The 26,658-nt window shown below is 33.6% G+C and overlaps 1 long non-coding RNA gene across 1 annotated transcript in view; it reads right to left on the minus strand.

Moving 5' to 3' along the window:
* Positions 1 to 3,735: 3,735 nt before the first annotated feature.
* Positions 3,736 to 26,658, minus strand: part of LOC309628113 — a 55,730-nt gene continuing 32,807 nt past the window's right edge. Inside the window, exon 2 of the long non-coding RNA XR_014244174.1 lies at positions 3,736 to 25,980. This is a non-coding gene — a long non-coding RNA (uncharacterized lncRNA). The remainder of the gene's footprint in view (positions 25,981 to 26,658) is intronic.

The raw sequence follows: 26,658 nt of genomic DNA on the forward strand, positions 1-26,658 counted from the left end.
TGAGAATCTGGCCTTTTTGAACAAACTGACTCTTTTTAGTGCCTGAAACTGCAAATGACACTCATACAGTTTTCTACCTCATCTAAGATTGAAAAGACTAGTGTCCTCACTGCCCACTGCCACCGCCCCTCACCATGGTCAAATCACATGCAGAAGCAGTTTGGAGGAGGCCTCGGAGCTTCTGCCCCTGTAAGTGAGAAACAAATATAGCTATTGTAGTTAAGACAACAAACTGGTACAGTCTCTATGGTAAAAAAAAAATCTGGTAGGATCTATTAAACTTGCAAACAAAAATTTCTTTTACCTGGCAATTCCATTTCTAGAAACTTATCCTGAAAATACATTTACTTCTGCATGGAATCATATGTTAATAAGTATGTTTTTAGTTACCACAAAGTTTGGAAATACCCTAAATAATAATCTATGGGACTAGTTAAATAAATCATATAGACCACACAATGTACTATTTAAAAAGTAAGGAAACTCTTCATGAATTAATAAAGAACCAAAGTGAGTGTTTGTGTTTAAGAAAAAAAACAAAACAAACAAACAAAAAAACAGTGCAATTTCGTAAGCTATTTCTTTTCTTTCTTTTTTTTTTTTTTTTTGGTTATCACATGTGCTGTATGATTCAGTTCTTGCCTATGAGATGTAAACAGAAATTGTCGATTACAGATTCTGATAAGCACTTTAAAAAGTGGGCAAATTCAGCTAGAGAAGCATTTTTTCCTATGTCCTTGGCCTTTCCACCTTCTTCCTACATAGATAAGATGCCTTGAGCTATAGGATCCATCTTGTGATCCCAAGGGCCAAATACCAGTGCTATGATCTACAAAGCAGATCAAGAGATTTGCATATACAATGAAATTTTGAGCTTATGTAGCAGTACTGATCAGCACCTTACATGAAGAAAAATGTTTTGTTAATTTAGAACTTTTGAGAGATGTAAAGATCTCTTTCTGAGAGATGGTGTGGACAGTTCCTTACTTATAGCTGAACACATCCCAAAAATGACACTGAAGGGTTGAGATCTTAGATGCCAGGTTACATTTAAATTCTTTAAAACAGTAAATTACAACCCATAGCCCAAAATCAGCCTCTCTGCTACTTTTTTTTTTTTTTTTTTAGTTTTCTTGAATCATAGCCACCCTCATTTGTTTCATTATGTCTATGGCGGCATGCATGCTACAGCAGCAGAGTTAAGTAATGGTGACAGAGATCACACTGTCTCCAAAGCCTGAAATATTTATTATCTGACCCTTTATGGAAAAAGGTTTTTGACCCTGCTTTGAAATATAAAACCAACAGGAAAAGCAGAGAATAGATTTTAATTGCCACTGCGTCAAAAAGAATGAGTGGAGCAAGAGAGAACTAGCAGAAGGTAAGAAGCAAGGCATAAATCAAACCACAAGAAACACTGGGAGATTTTCTTTCCAGCAGTAATATGAAGTAATTAATAAAGGCAATTGTGGAAGTTCCTTTTAATGTTCTGACTATAATAGGTGGTTACATAAATTTTAGACATGTTTGGCATGGCAAGATCATGAAAATAACTAAATAATACTATTTTTTTCAGTGGGAAAATAATTCATACCCTGTAATATAAAGGAAATTTATGAGGTTAGGGTCTCAGGAAAACCACAAAAGACAAGAAATAAATAGAAATTGTACTAGCCCATGGGTCTGTGTGTGATGTTGGACATATAGAAAAATGGCTTAAGGATGGAATTATCATACTCAAAATGGTGGAAATGGTTAGCTTTGTTTAAAATAATAGATGCTTTGACAGATCAAGAAATGATTGACTTCATTTCTCTCATTAGGAAGAAAAATTACAGGATAGAACCTGCAGGAGAATGCTAGGGAAACCTATATCTATACTAGAAATCAAAGATAAAAATACAAAATACAGACACTCTGATCCAGGAAACAGTGTTATTTATACATAATACAGAGAAGGAAGGGACATGACTAAGTAAAGAATGTTGCAGTATTATAGTTTTAATTTTCCGCTCTTTCTATACCATAAGAAGAAATGAAACTTAAGAAGCTTCCCACTTCTTCCTGGAAAAAAGAGGTAAAATAAAATATTTCTTCTTCCACTGATAAATTGCAAGTAACTCAACAAAATACTTGAGGAGAGTTACATGGCAGGAAACATTCTTGTCTTTAATAGTTACATGAAGCAATGGAATCAATAACACTACCAGCATATTTATTTCAAAAATCTCTTACAAATCATTCCTCATGTTTGCATACAATGAGCTTCAAAGTTAAAATTCAATTTTTAGAGTTTTCACAGGCATTGAATAGCATTCCTAATACGATATTTATTCCCATCTATCCCTTTCTTGCAAATTTTAGAATGCTTGGTAAATTCAATTACTGATACTAATCCAAAGTCAAATGAAATCTAAGGAAATTCTGTCTTCTCATGACTACTCTATTCTCTTGTTTTATTCATGTTGTATGTCACATTTTATCTCTAAATGACTTCCCAAAGAAATAACATTTATACCGATATTTGAAGAGAATGAGGCATTCTCTTTAAAAATCCTCTACATCTATATTGCTTCAAGTGTGAAGAATCTTACTCTGATGGCTAACATAGGGAATTTTCTAGGAGTTTGTTCGTATGTTTATTCTGATATGGTCTATCATATAAACATATCTGAGGGCATAAAGCAAAAATTGTTGGGGTCTTTTTTTTTTAACCCATTTAAAATTTTTATTTATTTATTTATTCATTTATTTATTTTGGCTGCATTGGGTCTTTGTTGCTGTGCACAGGCTTTCTCTAGTTGCAGTGAGCAGGGGCTACTCTTTGTGTGGTGTGCAGGCTTTTTATTGCTGTGGCTTCTCTTGTTGCGGAGTGCAGGCTCTAGGCGTGCAGGCTTCAGTAGTTGCAGCACGTGGGCTCAGTAGTTGTGGCTCGTGGGCTCTAGAGTACAGGCTCAGTAGTTGTAGCATACGGGCTTAGTTGCTCCACGGCATGTGGGATCTTCCTGGACCAGGGCTCGAACCTGTGTCCCCGGCATTGGCAGGCAGATTCTTAACCACTGCGCCACTAGGGAAGTCCAGGGTCTTATTTTATGTATTTTAAATGCAATTTTAGTCAGTTAAAATTCACACACTTCAAAATTATTATTTGTACTATATCAATAAAAATTACCTAGGTTTGAGTTAAAAGTGTGTAATTTTAATAATTTGAGTATAACTATGATACTAAATTAGAGGCCAGGTAGTATACCATACTTTTCAGAACGCTTACTCTTCAATGTTACTGCTGCTAGCAAAACCTCAATGTTCATTATTAGAAAACTCTTCTAGAATATTAAAGATGTATGAGAAGTTCTGTGGTATTTCTTGGAATGAAATTCTATCTACTTACTTATCTATCTATTTAAAGATAATGTTATCTTTTAGGCTAAGGCACAAATGATCTTTGTATAGCCTAGTAATAAGGAAAACAAGGATTAGAGTTTGCAGTTGGAGGTGATTACATGATCTAAATGATTCTTAGATTTCTATGCCAACAGAAGTATGGGATCCGTATTTAGAAATACTTGTCTATTTAATGCATTTGTGTTGTTTTTGCATCACCTTTTTGTCATTAATTTATTACTGATTTAAGTATAGGGAACACACTTGATTTTCAGAACCTTAGAGAGCAACACAGTTACTTAGATGCCTTCTGATTGACAAACTTTAAAATATCTGATAATAAATTTCAAAAAAAAGTCATGGAAGAAAGATAAGAAAAATTATGAGAGAAACTCATTAAACACTGGCACATTTTGTTGTCTATTTGTTACCACTAATAGGAAGTGTTTATTTGATATGTTTGCTATGCTCTGTGCTTGTCATTGTGTTATATTCTTGCTGTTTTATTTTTTTTTAATTTTATTTATTTATTTATTTATTTATTTATTTATTTATTTATTTATTTATTTATTTATTTATTTATGGCTGTGTTGGGTCTTCGTTTCTGTGCGAGGGCTTTCTCTAGTTGCGGCAAGTAGGGGCCACTCTTCATCGCGGTGCGCGGGCCTCTCACTATCGCGGCCTCTCTTCTTGCGGAGCACAGGCTCCAGACGCGCAGGCTCAGCAATTGTGGCTCACGGGCCTAGTCGCTCTGCGGCATGTGGGATCTTCCCAGACCAGGGCTCGAAGCCGTGTCCCCTGCATTGGCAGGCAGATTCTCAACCACTGCGCCACCAGGGAAGCCCCTTGCTGTTTTTTAAAATATAAAATACACTGTATTTGAAGCCTGTATAAAGGTCTCTTTTTACAGCCTTCAGATATACCTTTTTAAAGGTTTAAACCTTTTTAAAGTTTTCAGATATGGCACATTTCAGAGAATTTACAAGACTGGGAATAAACTCATGATGAGTCTGATGGGGAGAAAGTTATGACACTGCTCCTCCCCTTTAAAACAAAATAATAAAGAAAAGAAATTATGAAATGCACATGGAACATAAGAGAAAAAGTGAAAATGATGTTATTACATTAGAGCAATTGATAAAATGCCTTTCCAAAAAATGGTTTTGATCTTACTTAAGAATAACTTTCAGGGAGGAGGTACATAGTTACTCATAAAGCTCACTGGAGCCTTCTATTTTCCCACAGCCTTTATCACACACGTCTGCAGTACAGAATTGACAGTCTGTGGATTGGGAAGTGCTGATCAAAATCTTGCTGATGCCAATCACACTTTCCAATAAAAGTTATTAGCATCCCATTGTCCTAGGAAAATGAAACATTTTTATATGTTTGCTGGATTTTTATCTTAGATATTCAACACATTAGAGAAAAAGAAAGGCCAGGTTGGAGTTCTTCTGTTATCCATTTTTCTTTTTTAAAAGACACCAATAGTCACCAAAAATGTTGCATAAGTACAAATATGATCTATTACTTATGAATAAAAAGTTTTCTTTTCCCTTTATTTCAGACATAATACATCAAATTAGATTTTTCAACCAAAGGCAAAAGCCTTTATGTCATGCATCATGATTCTATTGCTATAATCTCTATCATACTATGTGATTTATAAACTATGTAATGCATATATAGAATGTCAAGAGATACAATTACATAATACATGATGAGTTTAAAGCACACAAAAAAAATGAATGGTTAAAACTGAAGAAATGTTTCATGGTGTTCTACCAATCATTTTAGTCATTTTACAATAGGGAACTGATTTAAAGCTTTCATAAATCCTAGTAAAGGGAAACATTTTCAGCTCATCAAATTAGTCCCTTAAATTGCTGAAGCAACTTAATTGAAACTGAATCAGGTAATTTGCATAAATCACACCATCATCGAATGGTTCTCTTGAAATCTATTTAGTTGTGATTTGTATATAGAATAAGCAGTCAAGTATATTAACACAAGCCAGGCCTCTGAAACTCATTGTATTATTATGGAACATTTGTAAATGTGTCATTACTTAATTACATTTAATATTTTAACATTGTACAATTTAAAATTATTTCGTTTGGAAACATTAGGTCTAAATTATCTTGCTTTCAGTGATTTTCTGAGAAAATCGGTTTATGAAGTGCTATTTACCAAATAACTAAGTGGATTTATATTAATGCATTAAAACACATTCCATGTTGCTTCTTAGACTGTGATCCACATATTTGTTTATGCGATAAATCTTTTTCTTACTTCATTGTATGTGACTTGCTCTTCAGAAATGTTTGGCTTCTGGGGAGAAGATCTGTGTGGATATTTTAAAAATATATAGAAACAGAGATGCCTATCTATATATTTGTTTGTATTTGAGTACTGAATATTATTTATACAAATCTATATCTGACTTCATTTTTAAGCCACGTGAATGCATTTTTCCTTTTAGATTACCTTTGCCCAGATATTACCAAGAATTGACTTGCAATGTTGAGATTTCATTGCCCCATGCATATGGGAAGGAGTGCTGATGTTAAAATGAGCTTTTATTGGAATTCCTTTCCTGCCTTATTCCCTCCTTTTATTCTTTTATTAAAAAATTAAAATCAAAGTATTTCTATAATATATATGTACAGTACAAATAATAACAATAATGAACAGCATGGACCCACTACCCATCTTAAGGAAAGGCCATTACTAATACCTTTGAAGGACCTGTGGGTGTTCTGATTACATTCACTTATCCCATCCCCAGAGGTGGCTACTGCCATGATACTTGTTCATTATTTACTGTTTTTTGTATTTAGGTCATATTCATGGTTATCTCTAAACAGTAAATAGCTTACTTTCATTTGTTTTTGAAATTTATATATACATGGAATTCATTCATTTACTCATTCAACAAATATTCATTCAATACCTATCATATGCCAGCACAGTTCTAAGTGCTAGAGATACAGTAGTGAAGAAAGTGAGACAAATATATCCTGACCTTGGGAATTCCCTGTTGGTCCAGTGGTTAGGACTCAGTGCTTTCGATGCTGGGCCCAAGTTTGATCCCTGGTCGGGGAAATAAGATCCCACAAGCCTCAAGGCATGGCCAAAAAAAAAAAAAAAAAATCTCCTGACCTCAAGGAATTTACATTATAGTGATAGAGATGATCAAAGAGCAAAGAAAATAAGTCAAATATATCAAGAATACTTAATGATAAATGCTAGGGAGAAAAAGCAGCAGAGAAACACAACATGAAATAATAGACTGTTTAATACATCTATTTAAGGTGGTCAGGGAAGGGCCTCACTGAAAAAGTGATTTTTGGCTAAAGACCTGAAAGAAGTGAGTTAATTAGCCATGTAGATATAGAGAAATAGAACATAGGAAATACAAAGGCCCTGACATGAGTGTTTATCTGCTCTGACCAGGAGACGGCAGGAGAGGCACATGTCAGAAGCCGACCAAGCAAGGTAGAGAGAGTGTGACGGGGTTTGGGATCAAAGAAGTAGCCAAATCATGTGGGGTTTAGTGAGAACTTTGGCCTGTACTTTGAAACCTTTGGAGGACTTAGAGCAGAGGAGAGATATAAGCAATTCTACATCATGAAAGGATCATTCCTATCTTCTGCTGAGGGTGGTCTACAGGGGCTTAGGTCAAGGCAGAAGCAGGAAGACCAGTTAGAAGGTTATGAGAAAATCCAGACAAGAAATGATGTCAATTTTGATCAGGAGGATGACAGCTCTGGTACTGAGAAGTGGTCAAACTGTGGATATGTTCTGAAAGCAGAGCCAACAGAATTTGCTGATGGATATAGAGGAAAAGGATTCAAGGCCTGAGTGACTGGAAGAAATGGTGTTTCAGTATACTGCCTGAGATGGGAAAGCCTGCAGGAGGAGCTTGTGTTGGGAGGGAGGGTTATGATGATCTCGATTATAGCAGTGTTCAGAATGAGAGACTCAGTAATTGACATGAAGATGCCATGTATTGAATAGTGCATGTCTGAAAGGGCAAGCAAAGGGTTTGGGCTAGAGATTTAAACTTGGAAATCATCAGCATACAGATGATCTTTATTAATTCTTATTGGTAGGTATTTGAAACTATGAATCTTCATGTGAACCCTTTTTTAGCCTTATCCAACATATTCAGACATGGTTTTTTAATCTTATTTTTGACTTCTAGAAATTTGGCGATATCAATTTGTATTTACTTTGTTCAGATTGCTGTTTGTTCATGTCTCTTGGATAGGCTGATTTTATTTCTGATTTTGTTATTGATGTTTAGTTTGATCACATTTATTAGTTTTATTCATGGCCATTTTCCAAAGTGGTTTTAACAATTTATAATCCCTACTGATTTATAATATTAAGGATATTGTTCCATATTTACTTATTTATTATATTATTTTTTAAAGATTTTAATTTTTAAAGCAGTTTTAGGTTCATAGCAAAATTGAGGGGGAAGATACTGAGACTTCACATATAGCCAATACCTGTCTTAAAGAAAGGCCATCACTTTTCTGTATGTATGTTTTAATATTTCTCTCCCCTGAGAAATTCCTGCACTTTTTCTCCAAGTGCTCAGTCGTTTAATAAAAATGTAATTTTTAGTTACCTAATATTTTATTATGGTGTGCTGGGAAAGGTTTTTATATGGTCCAATATTATATTCAACCAGAAATGGAGTCCAGTGGTCCTCTTTCCAATCCAAATTGCAACTCAGAAGTTAACTTTTCTGAAACACATTTGCACAATTGTTTCTTTGCTCAACAACAATTTGTGGATCTTCTTACATAAATGCTGAATTTCAAACTTTTTGACTAACATGATAGTGTCTTCTTAATGAGTCCTCTTTATTTTTCTCAACTTTATATCACTTTCTTGCATATAAAAAACAATCACATTTTTCTTTTCCAAATATATAAACTTTAAGTTTTGTGATTTTGTATGTCTTTCTCCCCGTTTTCAATTACCTGCCCCTTTTTCTCTTTCCTGGATTTCTAAAACAACTTTCTAATACATTTTTTTGGTTTCCCATTTTCCCCTGCTAAGTAAGTTTCTTCAAATTATATCCTTGAGATCTTTTTGAATTGCAAAACATTTCCTACTTTAGAATCATTAAATATTTTGCCACTGTCCTTATGAAAATTTGCAGACTCTTCATAGGGTAACATATACAGCTGACGTAAAAATTGGTATATTGTCATCTAAGTTTGGATTTTTGGAATAATTGCAAAATGAAGGTTTCTATCTGTGTTTGAAAAGCACTGGCATTGTTAGGAGCTCAGGTTTTCTAAACTAGATGACCAGGGTTCAAATCCTACCTCTGATGCTTTCTATTATGACTTAGAGAACTTTTTAAAAATTTCCCTAAACCTCATTTTCCTCATCTGCAAAATGTGGATAATATCTATCAGTTGATCATCTATCATCTCTCTGTCTTTTATTTCTAATATATTTGTGGTTAAAAAATAAGTGAGACAACCCATATAAATTATACTGAGGGGCTTCCCTGGTGGCACAGTGGTTGAGAATCTGCCTGCCAATGCAGGGGACACGGCTTCGAGCCCTGGTCTGGGAAGATCCCACATGCCACGGAGCAACTAGGCCCGTGAGCCACAACTACTGAGCCTGCACGTCTGGAGCCTGTGCTCCGCAACGAGAGAGGCCGCTCCAGAGAGAGGCCCGCGCACCGCGATGAAGAGTGGTCCCCGCTCGCCGCGACTAGAGAAAGCCCTCTTACAGAAACGAAGACCCAACACAGCCAAAAATAAATAAATAAATTAATTAATTAAAAAAAAATTATACTGAATTTCTTACAGTTCTTCAAATGACCTAAGCTTTCTCCTTATAATCTGGGCCTTTATTTACAGAATTAGTTACATTTACAACAGTCTCTGCACCATATCATCTCCTACTTTTACCCTTAAATTATGTTCCAATGTAGATGTCCCTTCCCATGGAAAAACTTTCCATGCTTCCCAAATCCTCAGTTGCATGACTACTTTATTTTTTCCTCTAGCAACCTATTTTTCCCCTTTTCATGGTGCTTACATTACTGCATTGCATTAATCTGTTATTTTTCCAAACATTCATCCCCACAAACTCTGAGTTTACATAAGATAAGAAATGTGTAAATGCATTATTATTTAGATTCTATATTTGGCACAAAAGTATATGCTTACTAAATGGTGAATTAATGAAGGAATGACCCAGTGAAATTTGTCTAAATGTTTGGACCGTACCCTCTCAGCCTGTAATTCTCTGAAGCATAGATGTTTTCAACCTCACTACTAGTGTTTAACACTCTACACGTCACATTGCTATGTTAGAGTACTTAACATTCTATAAGTTGCATTGTTATGCAGAAATATATATATAATATATATAATATACATATATGTATAATATTATACATATATTATAATATATTATATGTATAATATTATATATATATTATAATATATATATGCCTTCTGTTTCCTTAACTAGTTAAAAAGACGCTTGAGGCAAGGCTTGGCCAGATACCATCAACATTTGGCTTTTCTGGTGGTATTCACTACAAGTGTGGGGCTACCCTTTGAAACAAAGTTTAATAATTATCTCATCTTTTTCATCCTTTCCTTTGTCCTCATGTTCTCCGCTACTAGTGCAAGCATGTTTCTCAAATATTTAAGACAAGCTTGTCCCAGCCTTTGATGTTACTCTTTTCTTAATTGAATATTGATACAAGAACCTATTATATTAGCAAAGCATTATCATATTATGTATTACTTATTCAACAAAATATTAACTGAATAAAACTTATTCCCTTTAAGCTATGAAAGCCTTAATCATTTTCAGCCTCTTTAAATATTTGTTTATTTATTTAGCAAATAACATGGACCTTCCTCTCTGAGCCAGTTTTATTTTGTTTTTGTTTTTTTTTCTCAGCATTCAGCATGAAGTCTGTCACATAATAGGTATTCACAAAATATGTCATTGATGAATTGGCAATGAAGATTTCCCCGTTTTTCTGTAGCTAAGATAATATACAGAGACACGACAGATTTTAGAGTAGCATACAATTAGCATTCCTGCTTGCCTCCTCCTGGGTGATGATTTTTAAATGCAGCAGCTCCACATATTGACACACATGCTTAAATACACAGATTAACATTACTTCATTAAACATTTATTTAAAAGAAAGATATCAGTGATCACTTCAAGTCAGATTTTACTTGAACCCATTAAGCTAGATGTTCAACTCTAGCATATTTATTAGCCAACAGAGACTTTCATATTTATGTCAAAAGCAAAGTCTTCTAAAAGTTGTGATTTACGTTAACAGGTTCATGGAAAATCAATGAGGTTTGTCCTAGATTGGGGAAGGAAGTCACAGATATACTACATGCTGACTGCTGAGTACAAATGATTCAGTCTATAAAACCTTATATGTATATTATCTGAATAATAAACCCTGACATTTTTATTTGTTTTACTGCTCAATTTTTTCTTTCATTAATTGATTTCTTTCTTTGCATATTTTAGTCCATGTGCTATGGATACAAAGTCAACTTACATAATTCTTTGGCTTTAAATAATTCTCAAGTATGAGGGAAAACGATTTTTCAACTAATAAATATAATACAATTAATTCTCTTATCGCACAGAATGGTGTTTAAATTAAAAGAGAAGATTAATGACACAAGTGACTTTCAGTTTTAACTACATGTGGAGGAATCTTTTTGAAAGGTGGAACACCTTCTACGTGACCCACTCATCTGGAACCATTATGTCCTCTTCTATATCTTCTTGCAGGCCTTATACACAGGAAAGAAGAGGGCTCTGTAACTGGTATGAGCATTTGTGACCTGTCTCTGAGTCCTACCCTAGTCCTTGGACAGGCCACTAGAAATAAATGAACCATGCTCTGAATTTCCAGTCAACAAAGTCTATGTTAATCTATATTATTTTAAGCTACATCTTCATAGAATGCAAGTTCATTGCCTTTATTAAGGCTGAATTTTAATATGCCCTTTTATTGCTTAATAATACAGATCAGTAGTTTTCAAATTGGGCTAAGAGGAGAACCAAGGATTTCATGGAATCTCCCTCAAGGACTTGTCTGATGAAGATTACGAAAGTGAGCAAAGCAGCTCTTAAAAAAAATCTGTTTTACATGCTGGATTTCCAAATAAGAGGACCACAGAAGCACATTTAAAGGGAATATATTATAACCGTATGAGGTTCTAGGAAATCATTTTAAATGAAATGAAATCTAAATTGATAGTGAAATTACTGTGAGCAATAAGATTCCCTTTTACTATTTAGTTTCATGGCATAAAGAGGTGTGAAAATTTCTGCAATGCACCATATTAATAATCTAAACTGTACCCTTTCTTTATGATCTAGTTCTCTTCTTACTCTGCCTATTCTGGGGCTCTGGGCAAGTTACATAAGCCCTCACACTCAGCTTCCCTCTCGATCAAATATGGGTTTTGGACTAAATTATTATCTGTGAGTTGATATTTACAGTATCAAAATTCTATGATTCATTGTGTCCAGAAGTGACAAAGTAACAGGTTCATATGATTCTGCATTCAGGTTAACTTTGTATAATTTACATTTAAATAAAAAATGGGAAGTGGTCTCAGAATATGGGAAGTATTACACTAGGAAATTTTCAGGCTTTCAATAATTTAAAGGTATTTTATTTAATATAGCAACTACCTCTTGTGTTTTAGGCAAAGAAACAGATGTGATGCCTCCTGCATATCACAAGAAAATTTTCCATGCAAGATGATTGACCTAGAGCCTGAAGGCAATTTTACGACTGAGAAATATAATAGTTCATGTACTCTAAAGAGTATTTGCATTACTTAACTCATGTAAAGGAATTCTGATTCCTTTGTGCCTCTGGGTAGCAAATACATGACAATAAATAATTGAACATTCCAGAAAGCGATATTCAAATAACACTCTTGTCAGTCATTGACATGGGAATCACTATTCATATATGATAATGTGTATACTCTCTTCTTTATGATTGTGATTATGATTTAGAAAAATATTTCATTCTACAGGCTTCAGTTGTAGTCCTAAGAAGTGATAATATCTCACAACATCTGTAAAGAAATGTCTATATAAATATAGCAGCTTCAATCAATGACATCAAAGAAAAAACTATTTCTGTAAATACCATTGTAAGTTCTTAATGACACAGGCTGTGGAATAAAATCACTATCGGCTGTTTCACATTGGATATTTCATTTTATATCACACAGTATATCAGGAAAAGTAGTCATTGCCATTTACCCTCTGGATCCAGTGAATCTTTTTTTTTCCAAATAATTTACAGAAATAAAAATAAAGTGATAGTGAAAAATAATTTTATTAGAAAAAATTTAGTCAAGCATTTTCATTTTGAGATAATTGTTGATTCATCCGAAGCTTTAAGAAATAATAGAAAGAGTCTATGGACCTTTTACCTATTCTCCCCAATAATAACATCTTGTAAAAAGATAATAAAATATTACAAACAGAATATTGGCATTGATACAGTCAAGATACAGAAAATTTCCATCACCACAAAACCCCCAAGTTGTCATTCTATAGCTACACCAGTCCCCTTCACCTGCTACCCCATCCTTAATCCCTGTCATCTGTTCTCCAGTTCTAATCTGTTTTCTATAAGTTTGCCATTTCACTAATGTTCTATCAATTGAATAATACAGTATGTAACCTTTTGGTATTGGCTTTTTTTTTCATTCAGCAAAATTTTCTGGAGATTCATCTAAGTTGTGTGTGTATCAATAGTTTATTCCTTGTTATTGCTAGGTAGTATTCCATGGTGTGGATATACCACAGTTTGTTTAGCCATTCACCTGTTGAAGGACATCTAGTTTGAGGCTCTTATAAATACATCTGACATAAACATTTGTGTACATGTTTGTGTGTGTATGTTAACATAATTTTCATTTCTATGGAATAAAAGTACAGGAATACAATTGATGGGTTCTATGAAAATTGCATGCTTTGCTTTTTAAAGAAACTTCCAAGATATTTTCAAGAACAGCTGTACCATTTTACATTCCCACCAGCAATGCATGAGTGATCTAGTTTCCTTAGCTCCTCACAAACTTTTGTTGTTGTCATCATTTTATTTTAGCTACTCTCATAGACATGCAGTGACATCTTATTGTGGTTTTGACTTGCATTTCTCATATGACTAATGACGTTGAATGTCTTTTCACATGCTTAATTGACATATGTATATTTTATTCAGCAAAATATATTTTCATGACTTTTGCCCATTTTCTAATTGGATTGTTGGTTCTTATCAACTGTCGTGTTTTGAAAGTTCTCTATATACTCTAGACCTTAGTCATTTGATGAATATGTGGCTTGCAAATTCTAGTATTCAGCTTATCTTTTCATCCTCTTAAGAGCTAAAGTTTATAACTTACTGGAGACCAATTTACAGTTTTTCTTTTTATAGATCACACTTTAGGTGCCAAGACGTTTTTGTCTAGCTCTAGATAACAAATATTTTCTCCTATTTTTTCCAAGAGTTTCATAGGTTTTACTTTTCCATTTAAGTCCATAATGCACTTTGAGTCAATTTTTGTGTAAGATGTGAGAATGAAGTCAATATTTTGCATACAAATGTCCACTTGTTCCAGTACCATTTGTTGAAATTATCCTTTCTCTACTGAGTTGCTTTTTACTTTTGTCCAAAGTCAATTGGGTAGGACTTCTGGTTTCAGCTCAGACATGTTAAGAGCTTGGAAGTCGTCACTCTGCCCTTATGGCCAAACAAACAAACTAACTGAACATACTGAAAATCAATGACTTTTCTTAGACTTCTTAGAGGTGTGAGGATTCAGAAGAACCACAACCTTAAAATATATAGAGAAAGGCAAATCCATAGTGTCACACCAAGATTTACATATCTAGGATAGAAGCTACTAGAGCCATAAATTTGTAGTAACACATAAATGGTACTTTTGATGAATTGCTAGAGGATGAGTATGAATTATCTAGAGAAATTACTCCAGGCTGCAGTTTCTTGGGTTTTACCTCTGGGAACCCCACCATGTTCCATGTTGAAACTGCCTAGTGTAGCATGGTGACTATAATTAAAATACTGAGTTGCATATTTGAAAGTTGCTAAGAGAGTAGATCTTAAAGTTCTCATCAGACCACATAAAACATGTATAATTATGTATGGTGACGAATGTTAACTAGATTTATTGTGGTGATCATTTTGCAATATATACAAATAGCGAATCATTATGTTGTACACCTGAAACTAATATAACTTTACTTGTCAATTTTACCTTAAAAAAATTAAACCTGCTTTGCATCCTTGGAATAAGACCCACTTAGTCATGATGTACAATTCTTTCTACATATTGCTGAATTTTGTTTGGAGAAGATTTAAAATCTATGACATTAATGTTATTACTCTCTTACATTTAGTTATATCTGTAATATTATAATGATACTTTACACTCTTTCAGTTTGCAACCTAAAGCCACATTTTTATTTGATTACTACCTAAGACTAATATTGGGTACCAGCTTTTCTAGAAGGATTTTCATAAGTACACTGTAACAATTTGTCTGTTTGTCAAATTACCTATCTTTTAATCAATTGTTTCAAATTAAATTTAAATATGATGGTATAATTTGGGAAGCTTCTTAAATGTCTTTGGAATGCCAATAGGCTTTTTTCATAAAAATTTATTAGAATAATGATTATTTTAGATTATGAAAATCTTGTACATATAAGTTCATATATATATGTATATAAGTTCATATATATCCATATATATATATATATATATATATATATATATATATATATATAAGTTTGTATATCCATTCATACAATTCAATGTAGACCTGTATGCACTGGCTTCTAGACAGGCTTTAAAATCTCTACAGCATTACTTTTAGAGGATTTCGTCTATTTTTATGGTTCAGACTAACACAGAAACTTTTTTGAAACTTGGAACTTCTTAATATGTTTTTTGTAGCAATTTCTTTTATTTTCAAAAATGAGAACTACATTATTCTTTATTTGAAAATCCATAATAATGATCCTCCCAAGCCATCAGAAGGCTGCACTGAATCAGTTTTCCTGCATCTATGGTATGTAATCTATGTCCCTTTGTAGCTAACACTTTTGTCTTTCTGGTGTTAGGAGAGAAAATGCCACGTACTTTCTGGTGCCTTTTACTCACAGTCTAAGTCCTGAGAACAAGAACCATATCAAAAGCTAATTTCACCTATGTTTTGCATTTGGTCCAGTCACTAGAGTCAGAGATTTGTAAAAGTTTGTTGCCAAGCCACTCAGGGTAAGTGGTTCTAGAGTTGGTATATCCCACTTCCTGCTGCTGGCTGAAGTCTGGTTCTGAATGGACTGATTGCAAAAGATTTTCTATTTATGAGATTTACATTTGGTAATTTCATATCTATGAGAAAATTTTTAAGCTTGGGCAAAGATTTTTCACTATGATTGCTACCAAAATGGCCATATATTATTTGAACTGGAAATAAATGAGATTTAAAGGCACTAGCTGTTTAATATGGTTGTAGGGAAGCTTCGGCAGGCAGCAGCATGATTGATATGTACCATGCCTAACCTCCAACGTGAGATGTTAATAAGGCTCTGCTACTTCTTCTCTGTCTGCTGAATTTAATACCCCTGAGCTTTGACTGCATATTGGAATTTTTCCCAGCTCAAATTTTAGGCAAATTCTTTCAGCCACCCTTATCCCATGTAATCCCAGACTAAAACTCAATGTAATCCAAATCCTGGGCTACCTCAAGGGGAATGTAACCTCAGTTATGAAATTCCATTTAATCAAAGAATAGATTTTTTTTTTTTTTTTTACTTTCACAGTCACTCTACCTGGCTTAATTAAAACAAAACCAATAAACATCATGCTTCTACTCTCGTTAATATATGATTTAATCCAAGTGGTTTGGCTGGCCAAACTGTATTGGATCACATCTATATTTCTAGCAGATTGTTCAATTTTACTTTCTAATACTGCAAGTTTCAGTACATTTATTTTTCTTTACATTTTACAGTGACTGTCAACATTGACTTGCATATTTTAGATCTTGGAGAGATTTCAAGACACTGTCTGGCTTAGATCCCTAACTTCAGGAAGGTAATATCCTAATAGTGCTCAATAATAGAAATTCTTGTTAGTGAATAATTTTAGAGCTCTTTTTACTTGTAGATTCTCTTCCCTTACCAGATGTCTGGACCTTTGAATGTTGCTATTGTTGGTATTATGTTATTCCTAAAGGGTATCTGTAGAATCATCTGATGCGTATGACTGCCTCAGGTCACATTTGGGAGATTTTAGATGGGAGGGTGCCTGACTCAAAACCTGAAGGTATTTCTCTGAAGTGGAAAATATACTCCCTACTTAGTGATTCATTTCGTCTAAAAGAAAGACCTTTCGAAAGTGAAGGAAAAATGTATATTTGTCCATGTAGCTGTCCCTAGCTTAACGTAATTCTTTCTGGATGATGATTTTATTTTCTCTGTGGTCACTGTATCTTAGAGCTGTAGGAAATGAATGATTTTTCCCCCTATATAACCTCTTTGTGTTCTTGTTTCAGGACATTCAACTTCATCGTCTTTGACAGTCTGTTAAATATCTTGTTGCATAAGGTAAGCCATATATATATATATACACATATATATATGTATTTTTTAACTCATTAATATGGGGTAAGTACTGCCAAGATAGTGTTCAAAAATGGTAGCTTACATATAGTAGACACTCCAGAAATAAAGTAAATGGATAAATGTCCCAAGGACCAATGGCTTCAGTATCAAATCTAGAATACCAATTATTCCGCTAGATGTGTATTGGAGTAGATATTTTGAGACTGAGGATTCCCTGGTGCCTTTCAAATCCACCATCTGCCAATTCACAAAGTTAAAGCATATTTGTTTAGGTTAGTGCTTTACAATCATGATGATTATTACTGAATTAATATGATTATAACAAAAACACTGATAGCTTACATGAATTGAGGGAGTGCTAGGCATTATGTCAATTAGGTATTATTGGATTTGATGCTTATCATAGCCTTATGAATCTCAGAAGCTTTTCTACTGTTTATTTGAGGTAGAACACACACTTATAGAAAGGCAGCACAAATTTACATTATTTTTACCAGACTTCGCTCCCCAAACTGTATTTTCAACTTCTATTCTTGATGTCTAGGTTTTTCTATACCTAGTTTGAATGTGTACAAAATGACACTTGTTTTGCATTGCATGCCAGCTTAATTTTTCTTTTGTCACTGTCTTATTTGTGGGTTGGATGGGGTGGGGTGGGGATGACTGTTTATTGCTATTGAAGAGGCCAAGTGCTAAAAGAGTGGCTGCTGTCTAGAAAAGGGAGCAGCCCATCACGACTACAAGGCAGTCCCAGCTATATTTTTTATGGAAATATGAAAAAGGATAAACATTAACCAAAGATTGAAAGAAGCAAAAGAACACAATCAATGTGAGAAATGCAAAGGCACGTGAGCCCATTTCTTTTCTATCTCAGGATACAATGCAAGGGGAAGGGAGCTCTTATGAACTCCCAAGATTTTCCATCTACCCATAACAATACCAAATGCCTGGGATCCTCTCTGGGAACTTGAAAGTTTATCTGATTTGATGTCTGGTTCAGATTGTGCATGTCAACACTTTCTAAGATGTACTAGTTCATGTCTTCTTTCACCAATCCCCAACTCTGGTCACTACCAATAAAACTCTAGAAAATATCTAAGTATAAGTCAGAGTAGATACTAACTCTGCCTTTCCATGTCAGCAGCATGTATCTATTATGACCTTATTTGTTTTACGGTCTAGTGGGATATACTACATCATCTATAGAAATCAGGTCTGGTCAAATCTTTACCAATCAACTTGAGAGATGTAAATCATAAAATCATAGATTGTTAGAACTATGAGAATATTAGATCTAATCTAGTCAATGTCATCTGTTTCACAAAGGTAGAAATACAGTTTAAAAATGGTAAAATAACTTTCTTGTTCAAGGATGCACAGTGTCAGTTTCATTAATAATATACCTGTTGTTTCAAATTCTTTAGGTATGGGGACACATTTTCTTTTGTACCCCTAAAATAAAATTTTGAATTTTTTTTGTTGATACAGTATAGTAGTTCACATTTTGTTTATGGAGGTTTAAAATCTTTTTAATTTACACTATATTCTTTTTGGGTATAATTATACATATTAAGCTGTAGTGTTTAACATTATACAATTTCTTTTATTTCTATTGGGTTTCTTGAAATGAACAGTTTGCTGCCTGTTGCTAAGGAAATTTTTGCACAAGATATAATGTAACATTGATGCCACATTAAACCACTAAAGTGGAAATCTTTAAAGCCTGTCAACATCTTGAGAGTAAGCAGTTTGCTCTAATTAAAATGAATTCAAAATTATTCTGAGCATGTACCAATGCAGTTTAGAAACACATTTCTGCTGGTAAGAACTTGTTTTGTTTACGTAAAATATTTTAATGTGTGTTTATATTATATTCAATATATATTTTTAAAATCCAAACTTACTATAAGTTTAATTTAAAAAAATTCTAACAATGCAGCAGTAATTATGGTTGAAAACAAAATGATAATTTAAAAATCAAGTAAATTTTCATTCTGAATGCTCTTAATGTTATCTTTTATTTTTAAAAAAAGGTAAAACTGAATGATATGATTTATCTTTTACTTCCCTGGCTCAAGTTTTCTTTAAAATGAAAGATGGTCCAGATATTTGGAGAGCACACTATCCTAAACCAACAGCAATGAATGTTTTTTCTAATTATGGATCAACTTAAGAAAAATGGACTTTATAGTTTATAAGAAACATTACATTTTTATTAGTAATATTTATAAGCCACTAAAATATTTTTCCTAAGTAGCAACATGGTAACAGCTGGCTAATCCTTTCATTTCAAATAAGATTCAAGATATATCATGAAATGAACTGGTATCTTTAAGATGTATCTCATTTACTCACTGGCTCAGAGGTTTATTAGAGTGTTTAGTTACCTGAATGGATCCTTTTGAGGAGGCAGAGTGCCTTCCTTTCAAGGGATCTGAAACGGTAACACAGTGTCTGTGGGTCCCCAGTAGTGGTTTAAAAAAGTTTCAGGGGCCACACAGGTCCCTGCTATGCTGGATCCCCTGTAATTACAACATGGCCACTGCCCAGAGCCATGGGAATAGGAAGCTAGATCTTGGGCTACATTTGCGGGAGGTTTGAGATAAATGATTATGGCTTTTGGTTGTTTGTAGGGAAGGATGCAGTAAAGCTTATATATTTTTTCAATACTCAGGAGAATCTGGGGTCTAATCATAAAATTAACAGTTTTAGAAATCAGGAAGACTGAATCTGAGTTTTGTATATTTTGATATATTTAACCCTGCTTTGTATTGAAGTTTTTGGTTTATATGAATGGCTCTTGATGCCACTGCAGATTTTGTTTATATATATTTTTGCTTATAGCCTTTGTCACATTTAGCACTGGATGATTATCGGGAAATATTCCTTTCTGTCCTGTCTGCAGTGTAATGTTTTGGAGACAATGAAATGATTTATTCATCTCAACATGCTTACATAGTATAATGTTCTGTACATATCACAGTCTTTATGTTTGTATTATAAAAATAGGGGAATTGTATTATTTGTGTTGTATAAATAATCTTCTTAACATAGCTTTTATAATTGAGGCAAGAGAGGGGTGTGTGTGTTTTTGAAGCTATTGCTTTTATCCTTGGATGATTATTATAGTGAAAAGATAATAACATAAATGACCAGATCAAATCAATTTAACATTTAAAAACAGCTATGAGAGTTACAGAATACTTGTTAAAAATGTATATTCAATGACGTACATACACAATCCATTTGAGAAAAAACAAATTCTATTTCCCAAACAACAGACCTACTATTAGAACATGAGGTAACTCAAAATAACACAGACCACTTCCACATCTCTCCTCTTGAGTCATTTTACAAAACTTAGTGTGATTCTCCTTCCAAATAATCATTGTTTCTGAGCTGCTAGTGAACATATTAAGAAGCCCTAAATAAAAGCCTTAAAAAAAAGGAGATGATTTTTTTTTTTTTTTTTTTTTTACTACTGTAGCATTTGGGTACTTTAGGTTTAAGGTTTAAGAACAAAATTTAAAGAAATAGACATGGTGCCCTGCTGCTCCCTTGCTTCCCTGGAAACCCCACTTTTGCTCACTCAGAGAATGTTGTTAAAGTGCTACCTCTTAATCTATGCTGCTCTTTACCTTTCTCCATGGTATCTCTTTCTGGCATCACACTTCCTTTGCCTCTGCCTGTACCAGGTCACAGTAAAAACTGCAGGGCTCAGAGTGGCAGCTGAAGAAAAGTTACTCTCATCAGACAGACTGTCTCTTACTTATTAGCTACATAACATTGGGCATGCTAACAAATCTTCTCCAATCTGCTCCATCTTCTCAATTATAAAATAAAGATTAAAAAAGTAAACTTACCTATTGGTAAGTTGCATATAAAGCCTGGGGCACCGTGTTTGGCATGTAATAATTAAATGCAATGAAAGATACCTGCAGTGATGATGATAATGATCTATGCACAGACAGAAGACCCCCTAGTAAATCAAGGGTCATGAAATGTTGGCATTAATACCTGTGTGAAGGATTAAATTAGGAAAAATAAATTTCTAAAAAAAAGATTAAGATAAAATCATTTTAGACTGATTTTAAACCACAGTTTCATTTCCCATTCTAAAAAAGAAAAGATATTGAATAATGCTCCATAGGTTATCAGAGATAAGGAGCTCAGCAAGCTTTTAATTAAGTTGTTCCAATTATGGGAACAGTGCACTAAGTTGCAGACATTTTATCTTTACCTAAGAGCTAAGGACCATTTCCATTTAATGCCAAGCTATACCACCTTTACCTATTCTACAATGATGCCAGTAAATCTATTGCTTTAAAAGGATATGTGTTAAAATAGTCCTTGCCTCAATGATATCAACAGAAATTTTGAGGGTGGATCATGTGTTTGGGTAGGAGGATGTCTTGAGGGAAAGAATAAGAAAAAATACTTTCAAACATTTTAAAATTAACAAAAAGAAGAGGTTTTTATGCTACAAAGAGAGTTCTACCTTTTAGCCAACAATTCATTGTATTAATAAAGCTTTTATATACTCGCAGAGCAAACTTGCAAAAATCAAGATGCACTTTGAGTGAGTACTAATAACAAAACAAAAAAGAAAGAAAAAAAGAAAAGAGGATAACACAGCCAAAGACTAGCATTAGCGTTTTGCTGTCTGAAAATATTTTTTTCCCTTATATTAGGTTTTGAAGTCTGTTTCCATAGAAACCACTCCATCAAGCTATAGCTTGAACTTTTTTTTAAACATAAAATGGGCTTGGCAATCTCTCTTCCTATAGAGGTATAAACAACCTAAAATAGCATACACAACAATTTTAAATGTAAGTGGATGTTTACAAGGTAAGCCCTGTGGTCATCACCCAGAAAAGTTCATGAAATTGTTCTCTGATGGTTTGGCTGTATAATTCTCAGATTAGAGGCTGCTGTGACTATGTTCCTTTTCTCTTTCTTTCTTTCCTCCCTCCTTCCTTCTGTCCCTCCTTCCTTGTATTAGCTTCCGAGAGCTGCTGTAATAAATTACTACAAACTTGGGGGCTTAAAACAGAACAAATTATTTCTCCTATGGTTTAGAGGACAGAAGTCCTAAAACAGTTTCACTGGTCTAAAGTCAATGTGAGGGCAGGGCTGGTTCCTTCTGCAGGCTCTAGGGGAGAAGAGCTTTCCTAGGCTTTCTGGGTTTATTTAGCCCACCATACTTCCTTTCTTTCTTAGTTTTCTGTATTTCAAGTTGCTGTTTGCACAGAAAAAAAATAGCATCCTTTGTAGTTTTAGATAATAAACTTCTCACCAGCAAAGATTCAACTTCAGAGAAGGTTTGAAGACAACTGAGAGGGCACACAGTTGCCTGTGTCAACAAAACTACCAGATAACTTGTTCAGTACATTTTCAGAGATGATGATAACAGATTTCTATATTTTCATAATGCCTTAAATATATGCATAGAATTACATGACTTTCATGTGACACAACAATGAGGCTAATTGGTTATGTAGTTTTCCTGATCAGAAAATTAAGGTCCCATGAGGCTTAAGTGCCTTGCAGAAGTTTACACAACCTGGGAACTACCACTGGGTTTGCAAGCAAAGTGCTGGCCTTCCTCCTTACTCAGGGCTTTTTATCACTGCATTTAGAGAATCTGGCTGTGAAGAGTATAGGTATTTCTTCTCCAACACTTGTGAAAAGCACAAATGAATATAACAATGCAGGCTTTAGAAATAAACCCTTTGTTTTTCATCAGGAATCTAAGCTACTACAATGCTTAGAATTTTCAACATATTTCAAATTCTTTTTTACTCTAAAGAGCTTGACTTCTGCTCTGCCTAATTTGTATATTAAAAAAGAAAAAACTCATTGGTAAATATTTGATAATTTTCTAAACGTTTAACAGAAAATAAAAGTGAATCAATTGTGATCCTGTCATTTTTTCTAATTCTTGGCATGATTACTTCATGTCTTTTCTCTATGCATTTTTTGGGGTTTTTTTGGGGGTGGGGAATATCAATTGGCGTAACCATTTATTCAAAACCTCTATGCTGGCTCTTTGCAAGGGAAAGCTAATACTCAAGGGAAAATTTTACTTACTATAACAGGGTCACATTATAGGCTTTTTCTCCATTTACCACATCCCTGAATATTCCTTTTCAGGGATATAGAAATATGCCTGATTGGAAGAAAGCCCACCTAATGCACTCACTCTTGTTGTGCAGCCCTTAATACAGACAGTGTTTCTTGACCTGTTTCACAACAGTATTTCTTTCCACCATAGGGTTATCTGAAAACATAGAAAATAAAAAGAGCTTATTACTCTTTATATTGCCAAAGAGGCCTCTCACCCCACTCTGAAAATGTAGTGGATCTTTTTGGTAATGCATGTTCTGAAGACACTTAGGACACAACTCATCTAAGCATGTGGATCTCAGGTTCATCCTCACATGTTTCAGATTGTACTGGTGTATTGTTTCAGTAGAGATATCATCAAACGAACATCAGTTTGACAAGAAAATCAGTATCACCGTATTCAAGGCAAGAGCAATATATTGATGTTAGCATTGATAATTTTTAAAATGGAATGTCTAGGAAGGACCAAGAAGGTTCACAGGTGTAAAGAGAACTGACTTGAAAGTTAGGAGTCCTGGATATTAAGTCAAACTGCCACTAGCTGTGTGATTCCTCCAAAAACTCATGAATATATGATTCAGTTTCCTCTCTGAAATGTTATTTCATATGTAGAAGGAGGTCAAATAAAAATTTAAAAGGCAATGGATAATACTGAGAAGTTAAAAGTGCTTAATTGGTGCAGGTGAAGCACTGCTAGAATATAGGAGACTTGGACCCCTGTTCAGTTACTGGGTAATACCCTTAGTGGGACTGCAGTCAGCCAGGCACCTGAGGACCTTATCTCTTCTTACTGAGTCCTCTTTGCCCTCCTGGAGCACCTGAAGCAGGCTCAGAGTGTTGCGATATTACCGCAGCCCCCACCCCAGGAAAGCTTTCAACAAATTACTGACTGGAGTTGGTGTATAAATACCCCTGCTCCCTTGCCCCTCAAGGAAAATTCTTAGGCATGTGTTTCACACATGAATTTCTTGAAAGGATTAACCTCCAATTGCCTTCCCTTCTCTTTCTTACTTCCCCTCTCCGTTTATGCATTTTTTAACAAATACATTTTTTTGTTTATTTTTGTAAAACTGAGGATGCATTTTTTTCTGTATCAGAAACATAAAATGGTTATAAATGTTTGCTTATTATTATATAATGCTATTATGTTAGAAATTATTTTTATTTTTTGTGTACTCATTCAATTATTTTGGGGGTTTATATCTAAAAGTAAAATTACATGCTCAAATATGATTAGTGCTAAGATTTTATTTTCCAAGTGCTTACTATTATTCATTAGAATCCCTCCAGCAGTTATATCTGTAATGCTCAATTCCTTTGCATTTTGTCAATATTGGATATACAGTATTGAATGTTTTCCAATAAATAATCTAAAGGGCTATTCCTTTCTTGTTATAATTTGCTCTTATTTGGTTAACAATACAATGAACTTTCTTTTTGCCTTTTTTATTTGTTGTTATAAATGTTCATATCTTCTGTAAATTTGTCTCTTTGTTGACATTTAAATTAATATTAATTCATCTTATTAAATTAATATTAATTCATCTTATTAATATTAATTCATCTAAATTTTATAAGTAAATATTATAAATTTTAATGTCACCATTTAAAAACTCCTATATTTATTTTTAAAAAAAGAAGAAAATATACTCACCTTTAGTTGGTAAAGTTTTTAAGCTGATTGGTGTTAATGATTATATGTTTATATTTTAAAATATATTTATTGTTTTAAATTGTTTTTTCTTCATGCAATTAATTGTGTTCTATGACACTGCATGCAATTATATGATAAAGGAAATGTGTTTATACAAATTATAGGCCATATAAATTCTTATATGAATAAAATGTAGTTTTCTTACAAAGTCTCTGTGCTCAATGGTTTTGTTACCTCTAGACTGATTAAAAGTAGTACGAGAGTAACCTTTACTTCTTATCACCGATTCTCTTATTAGTCATTCTTCAACCTCCTCCAAACAGGCTTTCTGAGAAACCCCTTCCCACAACACACAGGCTCAATTCCATGTTGCTGTGTGAGCTTGATGGGTAACCTAGGTCTTGCAGGCACAGGACTGAATCAAGGCACCGAATATGCTAAGCTTATAGCTTGAGGTATCCACTAAAGGCCCATGTGGGAATAAGGTCCTTTTATAGATCTGGGGGCTGTACATACCACTCCTTAATGTTGACACTCTTGTCCCCTGAACAAGCCTGTCGTTATTTAAAAATCAACTAAAATGTCACTTTCTAAGGGAAGCCTTCTCTAATGTCCCTAAGTCATGTCCTACTTCTATTCTTTCTCATAACACATCATAGTTCTTCACAGGGCAACAACGTTTTAATTATAATTTGTGTAAAATTTTATTCATCATTTGACTTGCCAACAAATATGCCTAACTCATGAAAGGCTAAAAAAAAGAATATTTGTCATGTAAATAGAGTGTTTAATTTTGAGATGCATGATTCAATTTAATTATAATCCCCCAATTTTTCTTACCATGGTTTTCTTAAAAATTAGGTATTCCTGTCCATTGGACAGAATTCACACTACATTTATGTATTTAGCATAATAAATAATGTCAGTATCTTAATTTTTATAGTATGCAAAATTTTCACAGTAGCATTAATAATTCCTCAATAAAAAAAAATTTAACTCTTGCTACAAGAATAAAATGTTCCATGAAAAGACTGAATAGGAAAAAACAGTAACAGACTTTAACTCATTCTATATTGATAAGAATCATAAAGGAAGAACTGTAATAGATACACAAAGAAATAATTTTTATATCAGATAAAACATGTAATCCATAGAAAAATTCAGTCTTATTTAATGTACAGGGATTTTTATTCAGTGTAGTCAAAATTTATGATTGGTTGTTTGTACTTTTAGAAGCCTTTATTTCCTTTTCCTATTATAAGGGTAAAACTCTATAGTTATTACTGGTCAAGGAAAACAAGTTTATTATACAGTTACTAAACTTTTAATGTTTCACCAGGAACTGGCATAAGGAATGGTAGAAAAAAATAAGACTCGATTTTAAATGTGATTTGCTTAGAAAGCATTCGATTTTATTACACTCCAAAACATATTAACTATTACCTCTAAGTGTGTGCAAAAACATAACTTTAGATAAAATTTTAGATCACTGAAATTTCAATGGAATAGAATTAAATAAAATTGAACTGTTCATTTAATGAGTTTAAATAGTATTACATATTAGTGAACAGCACAGATCTGTAAGTATGATGCACTTTGATTCAACTCCTGCAACCAGCCAATTCTGTGTGTGCGACGTTTGGAAAATCAAATATACCCTCTAAATTTTAGTTCTCTATGAATAAACAGAAAAAATAGATGCCCTTCAGAGGACTGTCTTGAGTATTGAAAGAGATAAGGGAAAATGCCAAGCACATGACCTGGAACAAAAGCCC

Source organism: Balaenoptera borealis, assembly GCF_965194805.1.
Source record: "Balaenoptera borealis genome assembly, chromosome: 4".
NCBI classification, from domain to species: Eukaryota; Metazoa; Chordata; class Mammalia; order Artiodactyla; family Balaenopteridae; genus Balaenoptera; species Balaenoptera borealis.